Below are 20,435 nucleotides of genomic sequence, written 5' to 3'. Positions count from 1 at the left end.
GAAGTAACCCTTCTCCTTTAAACTATTATTGTTATTATTAATATTACTATTATTATTATTATTATTATTATTTATAAAGCGTCAACAAATTTAAATGGAAACTTTTGATGCTATTTTCCCTTACGTGACAAATGTAAGTTATCTGGGATACATTAAAATAGGGTTCTACCCTTTGAAGGTGAAGTTAACTGAATGCCAATTAATTTGAATAATGGCAAGTGAAATAAGAGACTGAGGAAAAATTGGATTTTCACTACAGAACTTTAACCTATTGTAAACAGACGTATTGTTTTGTTAAATTATCTGGTCAGGCTTAGAGCGAGCTGACCTGCTGTAACAGGTATTAGCAAGGTAACTGTTCATTAACCTCTGACTTCCAATTAACTTAATTACCTGAGACAGGTTAGTCTATCAATCAAATACAGGCCATATGCTTTTGATCCCCTAACCTGACTAAAACAAAGAAAGATAATTAAAAATAAAAATACTTTGATTTTCTGCTATACCCTTGTGACTGTCTTCTTCTCACCCATGTGTAGGAGGTTGACTCGGCCAAACCATCGTATCCTACTTGGCCAAGCCATCAGACCTCTCCCTGCTGCATAAGAGTACAAGAGATGGGAAGGGGAGTGAAATATATCAGTGCAATGCTCTGTGAGCAATAGATTTCACTTTTAAGCCAGCAGGCAGTGAAGATATAGGATGGAGACGTTTTCCATTTCCTGGAGACACTTTATTTATTTTGCCCTCACTTGAACCAACTAGCAGAATTCCTTTCATATAAATAAGCATTCCAAATAATACCTATCTTTAGGTTACTATATATTGAACCATTAAAAAAAATCATTATAAATGAAAATATCTGTATTCCTACATTCTGAAGTGCAATATTAAATAATATCACTGGCTCCTCTACCAATTTAGAAAGGAGAGATGCCTGATGACTACTTTTGTTTGATAGACTGCTGCAGGGTTCTCTGTAGTGCCAGTAAATATGCATGTATTGTATACAATTACTCCATATTGACAACATATTCTGTGACATGGAACATGGAGCGTCACGCATGCCATTCTCTTTTATTCTTTTCTTTTCCTATTTAAGATTTTATGGAAGCACAGAAGTGAATTGATATTTTTAGGCACACATTTGTATCAGTGCTATGGCTTTTTGTTTTGTGGTGTAACGGTGTATCAACCTATAAACATTTCATATCCTACACTTCTAGTCAGACTTAAAGGAACACTCTGGCACCAAAAAAAACTTTTTTGAAACGAAGATGTTATTGTGACAGGAGGTCGCTGGTGCTTGCTCACCTGTAACAGGGTAAAACCGTTCACGAACAGTTTAAAGGGACTCTATGCTCACCAGAACAACTACAGCTTTAATGTAGTTGTTTTGGTGTGTATAATAAGTCCCTGCAAGCATTTTAATGTAAACACCCTTCTTTTCAGAGAAAAGGCAATGTTTACATTACAGCCTAGTAAAACCTCTCGTGGCAATCACTTAGGTGGACACGAGTGGTGCTTCCTGGGTCAATTCTGACATTCAGCGTCTCCACACTCTGCATGGAGTCACTGAACATTTCTCATATAGATGCATTGCTTCAATGTATCTATATGAGGAGATGCTAATTGATGCAAGGCAGCGTTTTACCATGCATGCGCACTAGCCTCCCAATGCATTCTTATGGGAAAGCATTAGATTGGCTGAGGTCACCAAGTTTGATGATCTCAGCCATGGAGGTGGAGCAGGAGCAAAGGCAGCCACAGACTTATGCGATGTTGGGATTAATGTAAGTGTTAACCCTTTTTAACAGGTGAAGGAGGGACCAGTCACCTAAATTGTTTATTTAACACTGCAGTGTCAAGGATACATGTTTGTATTTCTGACACTATAGTGTTCCTTTAACCCACAAAGTCCAGTATCCAGCCCTGATCGCTCTGTCCCCTATGTTGAAGCTCAGAATCTTGAAAGTGAAAGCCTTGACCAGGGCACCTCTGACTGGCTGCGAGTGCCAGCTAATGTTCTAAGCCAATCAGTAACGTGGCTTTTGCGCTCAAGATTCTCACCAGAAGGACAGGGGGCAGAAAGATTGGGCGCTGGATACTAGAATTTAGAGTAAAACAATTCATGAATGTTTTTTCCCCTAGAGGTAAGCTGGCATCAGGGACTACATAGGCCCATAACAACTTAATTCCAATTAAGTTGCTATGGTGCCTGGACTGTTCTCTTTAAAGTTACTTGGCACCATTATTTTGCACAAATGTGATTTTATTTGTGATTTATGGTGTTGGCAGCATGCCATTTCATTGTGTGTATGTGAATGCAGTGGTGTACTCATGTGGAAGGCCACTGTGTGTGTGAATATAGACAGCAACATCGGGATAGCTATTGCCAACTCTCTCCCCATGTTACTCTTTCCCGCTTCCTGCTCATACATCTTTTCCCCTACTTTTACCTCCTTATACTGCTCTCCTCTTGCTTTTATCCCAACGGGCGACTCTATCCAAGCTTTAATCTTCCGATAACATATTTCCCTTCCTCTTACCATTCTCTCTAACCCCCCTTTTTAAAGGTATACTCCAAGCACCTTAACCACTACAACTTCCTTCAGTGGCTACGGTGCCAGGAGTGCCTTGGTGCTCCCTAGTGTAAGTAGTCCAGCAATGAGGCCCTCTATTCTGCTATTGTATCAGATATTGTGGCAATGCTCTGATACATTTCCCAGCATAGTCGTGTCTGCTTCCAAGGATGACATATGCAAATTGAGGGTAAATATTGGCATTTGGATAAGCAATCTCTTACAAGTAGAATACATTTGGCAAACTATAGGTGAGTCTTTGCAAAATTAAATCTAGGGAGCATGGGATGAGAAATCCAATGGGGTCATATGGCAAGGGAGTTGTGAATTATGAAATCGTGAGCTACTTATGAATCATTGCTTAGAAATATATTAAAGCAAACATGGATGGCAATATCTTCACATGAAAAATGGTGTGAAGGTGGCTAATGACCAACGTGACAGGAAGCATAGTAATTTAGGGGTTATATCATGGAAGGTCAGGGGTAAGTTATGGCAAATGAAAGGTGAATTGCGGATTCAATTATTACAACAAGCACTATAATCAATATGACTTATTTATATCCTTCTTTCGCTGACATTTAAGCTGCAAATTATTATTATTATTATCATGTATATAGCGCCAACAGATTCCGTAGCGCTTTACAATATTATAAGAGGGGGGATTTAACTATAAATAGGACAATTACAAGACAACTTACAGGAACGACAGGTTGAAGAGGACCCTGCTCAAACAAGCTTACAGTCTATAGGTTAAACACAATAGGACAGGAAATAATCAAACAAGGTGGGAGTGAAGCAGAGCTGGAGGAGAGAGTAGAGTGATGCCCTTTAGGAGAGAGCAAGATACAGGTATATAAGGTAGAGGTTACTCTGGGAGGCCATAAACTTTCCTAAAAAGATGGGTTTTAAGCCACTTCTTAAACGATTGAAGACTAGGGGAGAGTCTGATGGCGGTAGACAGTCTGTTCCATACGAAGGGAGCCGCCAGCAAGAAGTCCTGCAGGTGTGAGTTGGCTGTACACGTGCGAGCAGCGGACAGGAGAAGGTCACGGGTAGAGCAGAGAGACCGAGAAGGGCATACCTATGGATCTGTGAAGAGATATAAGAGGGGCTAGAATTGTTCAGTGCTTTATAGGTATGGGTTAGCACTTTCAATTGACTCCTATAGGATACAGTAAGCCAATGTAAGGACTGACAGAGGGGTGAGGTGTGAGAGGACCGACTAGAGAGGAAAATCATACTGGTGACAGCATTCAATATAGACTGTAGCGGGGCAATACGACTTTTGGGAAGACCAATTGGGAGAGGGTTACAATAATCCATGTGGGAAATTACTAGAGCATGGACAAGCTCCTTGGTACCATCTTGTGTAAAAAAGGAGCGGAGGCGGGCTATGTTTTTAAGATGGAATCTACAGGATTTGGCAACATACTGGATGTGAGGCTCAAAGGTGAGACCAAAATCAAGTATAACGTCAAGACAGCACGCTTGCAAGGATACCACTAACTTGAAGGGAGAGCGAAAGAGGAGGATCAGTATTAGGAGGAGGAAAGACAAAGAGCTCAGTTTTAGAGAAATTGAGTTTCAGAAAGCGGGAGGACATCCAGTTAGAGATGGAAGAAAGGCAAGCAGTGACACGTGGCAGGGGAGAGGTCCGGGGAGGAGAGATATATTTGGGTGCCATCAGCGTACAGGTGGTAGTGGAATCCAAAAGAGGTAATAAGTTTGCAAAGAGAGACAGTATAAATAGAAAATAGAAGGGAACCAAGGACATAGCCCTGGGGGACTCCAACTGAGACAGCACCAGGGGAGGAGGTATCATTAGAAAATGAGACACTGAGTGAGCGTTGGGAGAGAGGAGGAAAACCACGAGAGGACAGAGCCACAGAGACCGAGTGATTGAAGAGTTTGAAGAAGGAGAGCATGATCAACGGTGTCAAAGGCTGCATAGAGGTCAAGAAGAATTAGTATGGTTTCATTTAATTAAATTTTTTCTTATTTTTTTCAAATTAATACCTTATGAAAAATAACTATATATAATAAATATATATAGTTTATTGTAGTTGCTCTGGTATGTATGTGTATATATATATATATTTAATATATATATATATGTTTATATCCATCTTTGTAGCTTTGCTTAAAATATACATATTTCCCTGGCATATTTTCAAACTCTGTGATGCTTGGGTCGTACAGTTTCTGTTGAGGGAGGGTTAAGGAGGTGTGATTCAGTTGTGATCAGTCGTGAGGCTGTACTTTTCACGACATCTCTTATTAAACGCCTATCCTTATTTGTCCTATCCTTATTTGTGACGAGCTTCGACACGCAAACTCTTTCTCTCAAAATTTTGTCCATGTTTGGCATACAATTTATTTATGGGCTTAGAAATTGTTGTGTCTGCAAGAAGTGCACTTTAATAAAAAGAAATATAGAAATACTAAATCATTGTTTCTGTTTTTCCTCCTCCATATACTACATTCAGTCACAGAGCTTATTACAATTTAAATGACAGGCATCCACGATGGAGGCTCTCAAATCCCAGACATAGTAAATGACAGTGGTGTGGGGTTCCATGCTTAATTTAATATTTAAGAACTCACAAACATGGATACCCTCTGTTTGTGACAAACGACTCAAAAATCTGGTATTGACAAGATCCATGGGATATGTTGGGACTATAACCACTCCACTATAGCAGGCTGTAGTGGTTATGGTGCTTAGATGACCCCTTTAAAATGTACTACTACTAATATAATTATTTTTTTCTAGCCCCTGTTATGGTGTAATTCTCATATTTAAAAAGAATGTTTAAGTTGACTACTTTTTTCTATATCCATAAGTTGATCAGTCTGACTTGAGGTTCCCTTACTAAGGCTATTCATATTTATAGAGAATTTAAAGGAAAAGTATATTGTTGGAGGGAAAAAAAACATTGAAAAGTCATCTCTCAGAAAACAATGACCGACAGAAGTTATTGTGTCACCAGCCTTTAAATGTAAAAACAAAGGCCACTGACTTATTCTTCAGGCAGGAAGTTTTGACTGTGCAGTTGGAGATTCCTGATTAGGAGCTGGTGACATACTCAGTGCTGAGTGCAGTGTGAGCTCAGCACAGCCAGTGCACTGCTATTGGGCTGAGGTGAGAGCAGGCTAGGCAGACTGCGATCTCAATGCAGCCCTGCCCTACACTTGGAAAGAACAGATACATTTCATGTCAGACAGCCTGAGCTCCACACCCCAAGCATTCACATTCCCAGCAGCAGAAGCAGCTCCTGATTCTTCAAACAAAACCAGTTCCTAAAAAATCCTCCATCTGCAAACACGTGGATACCAGTCTGAAACTCTCAGGATTACAGTATTTTTTTCCCCTGGGTTTATTTTTATAACTTTTTTTTTAAAACATGTAGATACACTTTTATAATTTATAGCCTACTTTTCCAACGTTCTCTAACATTCCATCAACTTTTGAAATAGATCTTTATAATAGAACAAGGATTCTAAATCACTGGAAACCATTTGTTATGGCTCAGGAGATCGCCCTTCACGTGGAGATATTTAATTCATGAGTGGGGCTTTGATGCTTAGGGTGGCATCCTCCTGACCCTCTTTGTTGCAGTGAGGTCAGTCTGCTGAGCTGGGATCCCCCTATGTGTGTGATTGACAGCAAGCATGGCTGCAGTTCTTTGATGACTATCAGGCGACTTACCCCAGCCTGACCCTGAAAGGTAACTATTTTTTTTATTGTTAGCTTAAAAGTGTTTTGGCTCTTTAAATGCATTTTGTCTTGATATGTGTATATTTTATTCACATGATTTTTGCAAGCAAGGCTAGAGTGTATCAGTGTGTAAATTGAATCCAATTCCAAACACAGCAAGGCTCTGTGATCTATATTTCTATTGGTGCTAGTAATGTGGTACTTAGACTGTATATGTTGTACAGACAGCCTGGCAGTCTGTAGATGTGATTATAAACTATCATATGTGGAGTGCTAATAGATTTACTTGAATAAATGTTCTCTTATTGGTTGATCGGTCCATTTATATTAGCTGAATTCTTTCATTCTCTGTCTGCCCCAGTTTTTTGATGTTTCATTAGAGCAGAGGAAGAAATCCAATCGTAAAGCAGAGGATTATACGGACTTGTGACTTCTAACAATTGAATTCATGTGCACAGGCATTTTACTATGATGTAGTGTTACCTGCTGTGTGAGATTCTGCTAGTTATATCAATATATTAATATATTTCAGTGACTTAGAATTGGGGGAATCACCATGGAAACTAATAAACTTTTCCTGTTCATTGCTCCACTTTGATCTAGAATTATTTTGTACCATTTTGCTCCCCCCCCTCCAAACCCTCTTTGTTAAATTCACTATTATCAAACAATGATGCTTGATATCTGCTGACACTCAACCCTTATATCTTATTGTAGTAAAGCTGCAATCCTTCATATAGTTTAAAGAAACTGCTGTGTACTATAATGGCTGCTAATATGTGATGGACATTCTATGTAGAATCCTGTACGGCTTGCCTCCGTGGATTTGTAGAGACCGTATAGGCCCAATTCTACAGAATAAATATAATGTGACATGGTCACTGCTAACCTTTACCGGAGTATTTGTAGGTGCACATATTAAATGTTCTAAGAATAGGGGCATCAAATTCCCAGAATGAAAAAAGAATCAGATTACATTTGCATCATTTAATTCTTTTTTTGAATGTGTCTATATTAAACATCATTTCCCTATACCTTCAATTTAATAAAGCATTGTTGTAAACCTTTTTTATATTATTAATATGACATATTGGTTCATAATGATGCTTTTAACCCCTTAAGGACCAAACTTCTGGAATAAAAGGGAATCATGACATGTCACACATGTCATGTGTCCTTAAGGGGTTAATAATATATAGTAACCATTTTATAAAAGTTTTATATATATATATATATATATATTAATAATATTAGTCAGTATGGACATTATTAACAAATTGTTGACAAAATTAGAAATTTGAATTTGACTGCCACTTTCGTATCAAGGAGGATCTTTTGTTCCTCTGGAACAATTAAAGTTGTTTTTACATTATGTGGGCTGACAGCAGCAAGAGGGACATGTGAGTCGTTGATCTTGTTGGTCTTAAAGAAAACACTTAAGTGCCCCCAGTTTGTCTTTTCTTTTTTTTTTTTTTTTTTTTTTGACAATCTTTATTTTCAAGATTCAAACATATACATGACATGTAAACAGGGTTAGCTGAAGGGTTCATCCATCATCATAGACACATATATATTCCTCCGGTGTGTGACATATGGGTGTACATCTTAGCAGAGTTACAGCAAAAAAGAGCCCCATACGGAGCCTTTTAGATAAACATAGGAGGCAACTGATAGGTATGCTGGTCAGTGCATCTGCAGGGAGACACAGAAGTCTGCTTGTGGTCCGGATTATGCAATATAAGACAGATGTGGGTGCCTTCAAGTTATTAGGGCTTACTTAGGTTAATCAGAGGTAGGGTGCAGAGTACAAAAGGGGTATAGGGCAAAAATCTGCCAACGTTAGGGAATTTCCGTTAGGTCTAGTGGCTGACAACAATAAAACCAGGTAAGAATCACTTGTGGGGTCACTCGGCTCAGTTGTAGTGTGAGTCGTGAACTCCTCTTACGTGAGTGTAAACTGTGACTGTCAGCGAACTGGGTATGGGTTACCAAATGATGGGGTAAAGATACGCGCCTATGTCCCGATACCAAGTCGGGAGGCGGCTACGGAGCAGTCTGGCGGTTATGGGTAGGGGTCTGCAATCTCATCGGTCAAGGAGTCTGGGTAAATCAGAGTCCGTCTAGTCGGCGAACCAACGTGAGGGAGGCCGTATCGACCAGGATGTGAGGGGTCGACAGTTCTGTGTCCGAAGTCTGGGTATGAGTGACAGGTGTCCAGGCAAAGCAAGGTGTGTGCGGCATATGGTCGGTGTTTTAGTGTAGGTGAGCGGGGGGGGGAGAGGGGGAGAGGGGGGGTAGGGGCGAGGGGGGAGGGGAGGTGGGTCCGTGGTTCCCCGTCTCATCCATCATGAGGTACCACAGCCATGGCATCCAGGCGCGGTCGCACTTCTCCAATCTGCCTTGTAGGGCAGCCGTGAGTGATTCCATGTGGTGTATCTCCCCTACTTTGTCTAGCCACCGCTGGAAGGTGGGTGCACCCTTTTGTCTCCACTGGGTGGGAATCAGTACTAAGGCTGCGTTCAGGAGGTGTCGGACCAGGGATTTCTTGTAGGCCGAGATAGACATGTCCGTGTGGTGTAATAGCATGGTGAGAGGGCGAAAGGGTAGGGTGATATCTGTTATGAGACGGATGGCTTCTCTGATTTGCGTCCAAAAAGGCACAATATCGGGGCAAGCCCACCAAATGTGGAGGAAGGAACCGTCCGCGCTACCGCATCTCCAGCATTCCTTAGGGGATTCCGGGTCTATACGGTGAACAACGTCAGGGGTTCTATACCAGCGCGTGAGGATCTTAAAGCCTGTTTCCTGAAACTTAGAGCTGATGGAGGTTTTGTGTGTTAGCGCGAAAATCTTGTCCCAGTCCCGGTCTGTGAGTGTGGTCTCTGTTTCCTCTTCCCATTTAGCTATGTATCTAGGGTGTGTCTGGTGTTCGCTACTAAGCAATGTCGCGTACAGCAACGATATTCCCTTGTCCGGGTGAGTTCGGGCGGTGCATAAGGACTCAAACTGCGTGGGGGGTCTGTGTAGGCATGTTTTGTTCGAAAAGGCGTTATAGTAGGCCCTTATCTGAGCATAGTGGAAGTAGTCTAGACCCGTGGGGGTCTTGTCTCCCAGGATGGCTGTAAGGGGTAAAAGTCGGTTTCCCTGTAGGAGCTGTCGGAAGCTGAGCCAGTCTGAGTCGGTGAAGGAGCGCAGGTCTGCTGGCGCGAGGCCCCCACCTACCTCCGGGTTGTGGGTAATGGGTGTAAGGGGGCTGTCGGCGGTGGTGAGCTGGCGGGTATACCGCAGGGAGCACCACACTCGCAATGTGGCATCGATCAGAGGGTTGCCCGTTTGTAGCGATGTTAAAGTGAGAGAGCTGAGCCACAGGCGGGATGGGAGAACGCCCCCCGCCTGTGCCTGTTCAATGGGGACCCACTGCTTGGCCGTGGGGTGGGCATGCCAGTCTATCACCCTGAGCAGGTGTGTCGCGTGGTAGTACCCTTGAGGGGAAGGGAGGCCCGCACCTCCTTTGCGTTTGGGGCGTTCTAGCAGTGCTCTGCTAATCCTGCTTGCCTTCCCATTCCATACAAACTGCCGTATGGCTGTGTTTAGCGATTGAAAGTATGACTTGGGAATAGTGATGGGGATAGCCTGGAACAGGTACAGGAGACGCGGGAGTATGTTCATTTTTATAACGTTGATTCGTCCGAACCAGGAGACGTAAAGATTCCTCCATCGTTGCAGGTCTGACTGTATCACCGCGAGTATGGCGAGGAAGTTCAGTCGAAACAGAGATGATAGGTCGCTGGGCAGCCATACGCCTAGATATTTAAGTTTGGAGTCACACCACGAGAAACGGAACTGGGATTTTAAGTGAGCAACCCTCTCAGCTGCGAGGGTTATCGGTAGGGCTTCCGATTTGCTCATGTTGAGTTTCAAGTTGGATATGTCGCCAAAGGTCCTGAAGGCACGGAGGAGGTTAGGGAAAGAGATCGTGGGGTTGTCTAAAAAGAATAACATATCGTCTGCGTAGGCCGCTACCTTATGTTCCGTATGGTGGAGTCGGTACCCGCTGATACCCCCATCCCGTCTGACCGCCTCTAGAAAAGGTTCCAGAGTGAGGGCAAACAGGAGGGGGGACAGGGGACACCCTTGTCTAGTTCCGTTCCGGATGGAAAAGGGGGCAGAGAGAGCGCCGTTCACCCGAATGCGGGCTGTAGGGTCTGTGTATAGGGAGAGGATCCATGAGCAGATATTGGGGCCGAATTGCATATGGCGAAGGGTGGCTTCGAGGTATAGCCAATCTACTCGGTCGAAGGCCTTCTCTGCGTCTGTGGAGACAAGGATTAGGTCCTTCTTCATCGACCGGGCAGAATGGATCATGTGTAAGGCCCGGATAGTGTTATCACGCGCCTCACGTCCCGGGATGAATCCTACCTGATCTGGGTGGATAAGGGTAGGGAGAGCTCGGGAAAGTCTCATGGCTATGGCCTTGGCGAAGAGCTTGAGGTCTGCGTTAAGGAGGGAGATCGGCCTGTAGCTCCCGCATTCAGCGGGATCTTTGCCCTCCTTTGGGATGACCGTCACGGTGGCGCGTAAAGTGTCTGTTGGGAACCGACCCTCTTCTAGCAGGGAGTTGAAGCCTAGTACCAGACGCGGAAGCAGCACGTCCCTGAACCTGCGCAGGTACGAGACGGGTAGACCGTCCGGGCCTGGGGCCCTGTGGGTCTTAGATCGTTTAAGCGCAGCGGCCAATTCTTCCACTGTGAGTGGTTGTTCTAGTTCCTCAGCAAGGCCTTCTGGAAGCGTGCGGCCTACGTGTTCCGTAAGGAAGTTCTCTATGTTGCGCAGGTGTTGGGGCGCATCAGAACGTCGGGTAGTGTTGTCGATGTTGTAGAGCTCTTCATAGAATAGCCTAAAAGTCTGTAGTATATCAGTCGGTGTCCGTTTCATTGTCCCGTCCCGCCCCTTGACCTGGTGTATGTGGTGTTGTCTCTGTCTCTGTTTCAGGGTGCGTGCCAGTGTCCTACCGCATTTGTCCGAAAACTCGTAGAAATGTCTATTGGATTTGCGAATGGTGAGTAATAAGTTCTGGGATAGGAGGTCTTTAAGCCGTCTTCGCGCGTCTGTGAGGTGGCGGTATATATCGTCTGCGTGGTCAGTCTTGTGGCGCGTTTCAAGGGAAGCTATTTCGCGTGTCAGGTCTTGTATCTTAGCGGTATGTTCCCTCTTCCGCTGGGTGCATAGACTAATCAAGTGTCCCCGTATGACACATTTATGTGCCTCCCAGATAGTGAGGGGGGCGACGTCTGGCGTGTCATTTTCGTCAAAATATTGGGTCAGTATTTGGGCTACGCGTGCGGTGGTGTCTTCATCCGTCAATACATTCTCGTTAAGTCTCCAGTGGCGTTCCCTGGGTTTAAAAAGCGGCGATTTGAGGGTAACCTGGACCGGCGCGTGGTCTGAGTCATGTTGTATGCCAATGGAGGAGTCCATTAGGAAGGGGAGGTATTCCTGCGCGAGGAAGATGTAATCTATTCTACTATATCTGGCGTGGGCGGCCGAGTAGCAAGTGTAATCTCTGTCCTCTGGGTGCACCACCCTCCAGCAGTCAATTAGGCCTGATTTAGCCAGGGATTGTTTAGCCTGGCGTATACAGTGTAGGGGAATGGCGCTGGTACCCATGGACGAGTCCATCCGTGGGTCCAGTGGAATGTTGAGGTCTCCGGCCAGAATCAGCGTGCCCTCTCGGAATTTGTCTAAAAGCGTGAGGGTTTTAGTCAAGAACCGGTGTTGTCCTTTGTTAGGGCAGTATACCGTAGCGAAGGTATACTTATGGTCGGCAATTTCGCCTTTAACAAATATATATCTACCCAAGGGGTCTGCCTGTGAGGCGGTGAATGTGAAAGGGGTGTTATGGGAGAAAATAATGGCGACCCCTGCGCGTTTGGCGTCGGGGTGGTTGGCATAGTAGCCTAGGGGGTATCGTTTATCCCTGATCAGGGGGGCGTCCCCCCCTTTCAGGTGTGTTTCCTGGATGAATGCCACCGAGGTCCTCTGAGCCCAGAGGGAGCGTAGTAGATGTTTCCGCTTTTCGGGGGTGTTAAGACCTCGGACATTATGCGTCCTAAGGAGTAAAGGTGCGGGCTGATAGCCCGATGCCATGGCTGGGCACTGGCTCAAGCTGCGGGGGGGTCTGGCAGTGGGGTTCCGATGGGGGGGTGGTATGGGGAGGGTAGGTTAGGGAGTGGTAGGGGGGGAAAGGGAAAAGGGGGGGGATAAGGAGGGGGGGTTGGGAGGGGGGGCACCTAGGAGGGGGTCAGGGGTTATAGGCAACCTTGGCCCTAGGTCCAGAGAAGGGGACCTTATATACAGGTGGGTCAGTTGCTGGGAGGTCTGGAAGTCGAGTGTGTGAGAACCGTCTGGTGGTACCGGGTGTCACGGTCCCCCGGACCACGTCATGTTGGTTAGGATGTCGTTCACGAGTCATTCCGGTCAGTGCAAGAGGGGGGGCATCAGTTGTGGGGTTGGCGGTCTGTCCAAGGGCAGGCAGGTGTCCATGTGGGCTCGTACGGTGTAGGTCGGCAATTAGGGCTATTGGATGGCGGGGGTCGTAGTGAGGCCTGGTCGCGTCAAGTGTGTTTCCCTGTGTGGGGGGGGGGGCCCTCTCCTGGGCGACCCGAGGAGTGCGGGGTGGGCGAAGTGGCCTTTACGTCTGGGCCCTATGGTAACAGTGGTCAGCTGGGTCGGGCCGGGGGGGGAGAAAGAGGGGGGGCATGGGGCGATGGGCGGGGCAGAGAGAAGGCACACATTCTAAGGCACACATTCTAACGGGGGGTACAGTAGTTTGCAGTGAGCATACCATTCAAATCACATTTCGCTATTATTTACAACAATTGAATATACAACAAATAAGACAAGATCAAGCTCCCCGTGTATATTTGGTATCCCTACCCTAGCCACTGGTCAGAGGGGGGGGGGGGGTCCGCCCTGTCTCTTGGTCATTGGGGGCATAGGCAGTCCGGTAGCGGGTGTAGAGGCTGGTCCGGGACTGTGTGGCGCCTGGTAGAGCGTGGGCGGTGCGTGCGTTAGCTGACATGTCACGCCCTGTGCCACCTGAGATATGCAGGCGTGGGTAAAGCTTCCCCTAGGTCCCCCACCCCCCTCCAACCCCCAGCCCAGGAGCGGACCCGCCGCCCAGGTTCCAGTCTGGGGAGCGTGTCGGGGTCGGGCCGGGCCAGCAATTGTTTAGAGGCATGTTTGGTAACTGCGTGGGTAGTAGGTGTCAGGTGGAGCGAAACGACTGGTAGCATACACAATGATTAATAGAACTGTCGATATGCAATAAAACATACAATAAACATACAAAACCAATCCAAATCCCCCCCTCCCCCCAGCACCCAGCCCCAACCTAGTACTGGGTCCCCCCTGTCTAACAGCTGAGAAGGGAATCGGTTCCCGTGGGCTCTAATCATTATCGGGGAGGCTTGCAATCCGACATGGGCAGCCGGGCGGGTGGTCTGTTGGGCCCTGGGTAGCGTTCAAAGTCCCGGCATTGGGGGTAGCAGGTGTCGAGGGGAATGGTGTATTCCGGCTGCCCGGTCATGAGGAAGTTCGTTGCGGCCGATCTGGAGCAATATTATGGGGGGCCGCACCCGTACCCCACCCAAAAGCTATAGAAAACGTGGCCAGGTCGGGTCCCCCCCCGTTACATTGTGTGTCCCCAGGTGTCCGACCCCTGGCCCCGGTGTCCTGCGTAGGCCAGAAAATAATAGTGTACCCCGTGTATAATGGAGAATGAGTACTTAGCTGTTATCGATGTCGTTAGGCAGGTACGTCCGCTTACAGGAGCAGTCACAGGGGGGCAGGGAGCACCGGGGCCGAGGTGACTCGTGAGCGGTTATTCTTCGGGCCCGTTAGGGCCTCCCCATCGGAGAGGTTGTGTGTCTCTACGTGCCTGGTTACGGAGCTGCGCAGGTACCTCTGGGTGCTCCGCGCGTGGTGGAGGCTGGTCTAGTATCCAGTTGCGGATGGTGACCGGCGGTAGGTCCATCGATCTCAGGAAGCTGGGTATGTCGTTAGGCCATCTCAGTGAGCACCATGTATTCCCCCGTCTGGCTTGGAGGCTGAAGGGGAATCCCCACTTGTAGGGTATGCGTTTCTCCTGAAGAATTTGCGTGAGCGGCCGCAGCGCCCTCCTTGCGTCGAGAGTAAGGGCTGACAGGTCCTGGTAGAGCGAGACTGCAGCATCTTGAAAGACGATAGTCTGAGCACGTGCGGCCCTCATGATGGCGTCTTTGAGTTGGAAGGACAGGAGGCAGCAAATGACGTCGCGTGGAAGGCCATCTCTTCTAGGGGGGCGAAGGGCCCTGTGGGCTCGTTCAATCTGGTAGTCATCCGGGGCGTCAGCACCCAAAATATGGGTAAAAAGCTGCTTGAGAGCTGTGTCCAGGTTCTCATGCTCTGCCTCCGGTAGGCCTCTGACTCTAATGTTGTTTCGTCGCCCCCTATTGTCCAAATCTTCCACTTGTCTACGGAGGTCGAGCAGAACCGAGCCTTGTCTAGCAGTGGCATGATCGGCAGTTTGGGAGTGCTGGATGGCCCTAATATTCTCCCCTTCCAGTTCCGTAACTCTTTCCTCCAGGGCAGTGAGATCTCTGCGCACCTCCTGGATTTCCTCTCTGATCGCCGCTCTCAGCTCCGTCACCAGCGCGGTTTTGTCGCTTTTGGAGAGCATGTTGGCTGATATAGAGGCCAGTTCTGCGGTAATGCGAGATAACTGGTCACTTCCCACCGGGCCTGGCTCCAGACCTGCGTTGTTGTCCAGGTCCGGAGGCACGGCCGCCATTTTGTCCGCGTGTTTTGTGGCTCGGGGGCCGTCCGGGTGAGCAAGGAAATCATCCAGCGGTCCGATGTTTTTCCTCGGTGGGCTAGTGCTTGAGGGTCCTGGGGTGCCCTGGCGTTTCGTTCTCCCCATATTAGGCGTGAAACGTAGCATTTATAAGGGGCTATGTGGTCCGGGTTCGCGGAGCTCCGGCTATGTGCGACTCACTCCATGCACGGCTAGCCACGCCCCCCCAGTTTGTCTTTTCTATTCAGTTGATAGGCCGCCATTAAACGGTGCATTTAATTATGTTTTTTTTCCATTGGGGATATATCTAAAAACAGCTCTCAAATCTGCAGATCTCTTGTCTGCAGCCTTTGCAAGCCAACCCCCCCCCCCTCAAACTGAAAGTCTTCAATCCTTCAATGAGAAGCTTCTCTTTGCAAAGCCTCTGTTTTGGAGCCTCGCGCATGCACACAATTGTGGCTTTTTCAATGCTTCCCAATGATCTCTGTGGAGCTAACAGAAGAGGAAGAAAACATCCTTGGCTTTCTGACTGACAGCGAGGGAGGTGTTTCTGCCCCCAATTGTAAAAGTTCAGATTTCTAATAAAATCACTGCTTTTATAAACTGCCACAATTTGAAAGGCTCCATTCACTTCATTGAATAATCCTGTAATATGTGGATCCTGGATGCTGATAGCTAGACAAATCCACTTCATCTTTTATTTGCCCCACAAAAAACTTTGGGTGTATTCACTAAACAGCGTGTTCCGATGGAAACCAATTTGTCTGCAAACATAAGGCCAAGCAGGAATACATTTAATCTCTGTAAACTTGCTGTTTAGTAAATAGGACCCACTTAAAGATCACAGACACAGAAAGAAGGAATGAAAACACAAACCATTGAATTTTGGCTACGAAATACTGAACTGTAGCTGTGTCTAGTGAAGAAATTACGTTCCCTCTAATATTTTAGTTGTGTTAAATATTTGTTTTGCTGCAGTGTTTGGGAAACTCTGCAGACACTCATGAACTATAACTCCCAGCATTCTGAGCTAGATTGCAGGTTACAAATGGGGTCCCATGGGAAAGGTGTGTGAAGCCAAACACTGTATAGTCGCTAAATAGTAAATAAGAGAAAATGATGCCCCTATGATGCTACTGGTGGTGCAGTTACACGACCCACACCAGCAGGGTGATTACTGTATGCACAGCATTCCATAGTAAAACACTGCACATACAGACTCCAGGCACCATAAACAACTCAAAACACTGAAGTGGCCATGGTGCTTGGAGTAACACTTTAAACAAATTGAGCATTATTGTCAAAATGTATTGATTTTAAAGGGACACATCAGGATTGAGTTGAAGCATACCGTCTAATGCATTGTTGATAATGCATTAAAACTATATGCAAACTGAAAATAATGAAAAAAATCCTTGAAACTTAGAGCACTCCTTAGAGGCACAGGTAGGGTTTCTGGCAGTTGTAGCTCAATTGTCGGCCTTCTCAAAAAGTTAACAGCTGAACTACAACTCACAGAATCCTCAGAAAGTTATGGCATCATTTACAGAAGTATTTTTTATAGCAAACAGTGTAACATAACAGTATGAAAGGGAGAAGAAAGTGTTGGTCTATAAAGGAAAATTCATTAATCATTGATGGAAAAAAAGGATAAAAAAATCAACAAAAGAAGATTAAAGAGACACTATAGTCACCAGAACAACTACAGCTTATTGTAGTTGTTCTGCTGTGTATAGTATGTCCCTGCAGGCTCTTTAATGTAAACATTGCCTTTTCTGAGAAAAGGCAGTGTTTACATTGCTGGCTACTAGTCACTCAGACGGCTACTAGAGGTGCTTCCTGCGTCAGTGCTGCACTTTCATCTCCACACTGCATGGAAGCGCTGAATGTTCCTCATTGATTCAATGCATCTCCATGAGGAGATGCTTATTAGAGCATGTGCAATAGCCTCTCAATGCTTTCCTATGGGGAAGCATTGGATTGGCTGAGATTGTAAATTTTGATGATCCCAGCCAAGAAAATAGAATGGGTGCAGAGCCAGCCTTGAGGAGACCTGCGTGGCGCTGGAAATAAGGTGAATATACTACCTTTTACTTTACTGACGGGGGGCCAGGAACCTAAATTATGTTTCCACAGCTATAGTGACAGGAATCTATTTGTATCCTGTCACTATAGGGTACCCTTAAAGGTTTACAAAGCTATATTCCGAATCCTAACACTATAGTGTCTCTCTGACCCTGTGCCTCACCCCCAGCAATGAAAGTTTTTTTTTTTTAAATTCTTTATTTTTGTTGTGCTTATATTTATCACAGGCAGGTAAGAGGTGCCCCAAAAGCAGTCCTCCAACTTTTTCCACGCGCAACATGCGGGGCACAGAAAAAAAAAGGCACATTTTTTTTATATAATAACAAGTAGTAACAGTCGTTTGTGTCGATAGCTTGGTTGCTTTAGGCTAGGTCCATGTATTGACTATGCTTTCGGTATCTAGATAGTGTTAGCTTATAACATATAATGTGAGAACAATCCCAAGCATTGTGTGTAATCGTGCAAAGAATATGCATGCTTGGCAAAACCAATCTAAAACTAATTGAAAGAAAAACGCTTAACAAGAAAACAGTAGGGTTGTTTGAGTCATACTATATGGATTGACATTAGAGCCTTGCCTTTAAATTAGTGGGATGTTTTGGGCTAAAGGTTGGACGTGAGGGATGGCCCGGGAAAACACACATTTAGGCTATGTTAGAGGCATTGGCTTTTACACTATAAAACTCAGGTCTGTAACTTGTAAGATCATGTTGCTGGATGGAGGCACAGGGTAGTCGGTTCGTGCAGGAGTGAGCTGCACGTATCAAGCCCTCAGCACACAAAGTAAAGGCAGATATTGCTATTAGACCTCTGCCACCATAGATATATTGATAGGCCCTTCGTTTGAACCCGTGGGTTCACATGGGGCTCGCTAGGGGAAGTGGAAGTTGCTTTTATGGTGGGCCTTGGAAGGGGTGCATATGCTAGGGTCCCAGGAGGGATCCTGTGTGGCCCCCTTCTCCTTGTGTGAATAGCTCCTGCTGTGTACCCTTTCAGGACCCGGCTAAATACATGGGGACTGAGTAGGGCATAATACTGGCTATGAGCCGAAACAAAAGTCAATAATAAGACAGTACAGTCTCTGTAACCTGCTGGGTTATCTTCGTCCACTCATTGCCGGGCGTCAGCCAACGCCCTGTCGGGGTGTCACAGAGTCTCGCAGGTGCGTCTGTAGAGTGCCCAGTAGTGTGTCCATTTGCGAATTTCCATCTAAGCAAGGTAAATGGAGTAGCCTTAAAGAGTGTTGCCTGCATTTCTTCGGCCCTGCACCGGCCCATCGCTGAAATGGGAGCTGAAATAGATAGTGTTCTCGGTAGTCCATGTGGGTGTGCGACGGCTGAGTGAGCCAATGTAACCAGCGTCCCTCTGAGGCTAGGTGTTAACTTATATCTCTCGGGTAGCCAGTCCATTTGAGCCAGTCCGTGATTAGGCGAGGTTGGAGGGGTATGCATTTGCAGCTTCTCACAAGTCGACCCCGCTTGCAGGTGCTCCAGCTGGTTGTCTGGGCACAAATTCCGCTGCCCTGGCTGGGTCCCATGACGGTGGGTTCTTGGGTCTCCCCGCCGGCGTTGGGTCTGTGGGTAGGTCCAGCTGTCTCAGGATTGCTGGTGCCTCTGTCATACAGCGCACTGAGAGTGTGGTATCCCCCTTAGTGACCAGCAGGGTGTGTGCCGGGCCCCAGCGGTAACATACACGGTGGGTTCGCAGAATGGAAGTTAGTTGTTGGAGGGCCCTTCTCCATGCTAAGGTCGCCCCCGAGAGGTCTGCATAGAAGGTAAGATGCATGTCCTCGAAGGGGTAGGACGAGTGGTTGCGGACGGCCGCCTGGACTGCGGCCCTGTCCCTGTAGGTCTGAAATTGCATCATAATGTCTCTCGTGGCAGCTGTCGGCGCTTTGGCGGGTTTTGGGACACGGAAGATGCCGTCGTTTGTTACAGCTTTGACCATCTTTAGTAGAAGTAGGGCCGTGAGGAGCCGCCGAGCGACATGGGGCAGCTCAGCCTCAGGTATGTTGTCGCTGATGCCCCTGTCTTCGTTTATCTTCGAGTTCTGCAAATCTCAGGTAATTTAGGGTGAATTGTTGCCTTAGCTCCTGTACTTCCTGCTGGAGCTGATGGATTTGACCGGTGTGGGTGTTTGAGGTGTCTTCCACAGCTCCCAGTCTTTCAGTGAGGCCCCGCAGAGTGTCCCGAATCGATGCAACATCCGCAGAGATTTTGGCGTGGTGGTCCGCCATGAGGTCTCTGATGGCCTCCATGCTCACTGGTGTGGGTGCCGAGTTCGGCAACTGTTGTGTCTTCGCTGGTGGAGAGGGCCGGCTCGTTGGGATGTGTTCCCCCCCATCCTCATCCGATGTCTCGGTATAAAAATCCGAGCATCCGCCGTGTAGGGACGCCATATTTGAGACCGTGGCTCCTCGGGCCTGCCGCCACATCTTGTCGATATTCATGCCCGACGCAGGCTTTTCAGGTTTGAGCTTCTTATTTTTCTTCCCCATTGGGAGTGTTTAGACTTTGTGGTTGTTTTGGGGTGATTTCGCCCGTTAGCGGTGGGTAAATTGGGTTGTTTTCACCGTCGTCGCTCAGAGCTCAGCCGACATGCGACCGCTCTCCTCCGTTGCTTAGCTCCGCCAGCAATGAAAGTTTTAAATCCCTGCCCTCCCCCCCTTTTTTTTCAAGTGCTGAGATATTGGTTCTCATATAATTAGATTTTTTGTTTAAGCTTTGCATAACCCAAATAAAACATTAATTGTCAAAAAAAACAAAACGTGTTCCCACAGTAAACAGATTGTTTGCAGTTGCCCAAGGTCTGTTAGTTATGAATGGCCTGTATCAATCATTCAAGAACTAATAAAATAGCATTTGGACCCATTTTTTTGCTCTGGCTCAGGGGTTAAAGGAGCACTATAGCTCCTTTTCCTGGCACTATAGGGTCATTAGGTCCCCCCCCCCCCCTCAGGGTCCCCCCTAATTCACACTTGGACCCCAACTTGAGTCAAAGAAAAGTCAGACAGAGGAGAAATACAGGGACAAAAAAAAGTCCCTACTTTGTCTCTGTATATCTTTTTACTGGGTTGGAATTTCAGTGGAATTCTAACATAGTCAAAATGTGTATTTTATAAAGATGAAATACTAATTTTTACAGGGGAGGGAGGTGGTGGAGGGTGTGACAGTGCCGCTATAATAGCTTCTAGTGCACCAACCTTCAGGAAGTT

The 20,435-nt window shown here is 46.5% G+C and overlaps 1 protein-coding gene across 1 annotated transcript in view; it reads left to right on the top strand.

Annotated features, from left to right (window-relative positions):
• Positions 1-5,874: 5,874 nt before the first annotated feature.
• Positions 5,875-20,435, top strand: part of ARHGEF9 (Cdc42 guanine nucleotide exchange factor 9) — a 347,057-nt gene continuing 332,496 nt past the window's right edge. Inside the window, exon 1 of the mRNA XM_063432082.1 lies at positions 5,875-6,313. The gene's annotated coding sequence lies outside the window, so the exon portion shown is untranslated. The remainder of the gene's footprint in view (positions 6,314-20,435) is intronic.

Source organism: Pelobates fuscus, chromosome 9 (assembly GCF_036172605.1).
Source record: "Pelobates fuscus isolate aPelFus1 chromosome 9, aPelFus1.pri, whole genome shotgun sequence".
NCBI lineage: Eukaryota > Metazoa > Chordata > Amphibia > Anura > Pelobatidae > Pelobates > Pelobates fuscus.
Note: the sequence above shows the minus strand (reverse complement) of the source record. Positions and strands in the feature narration are given on the sequence as shown.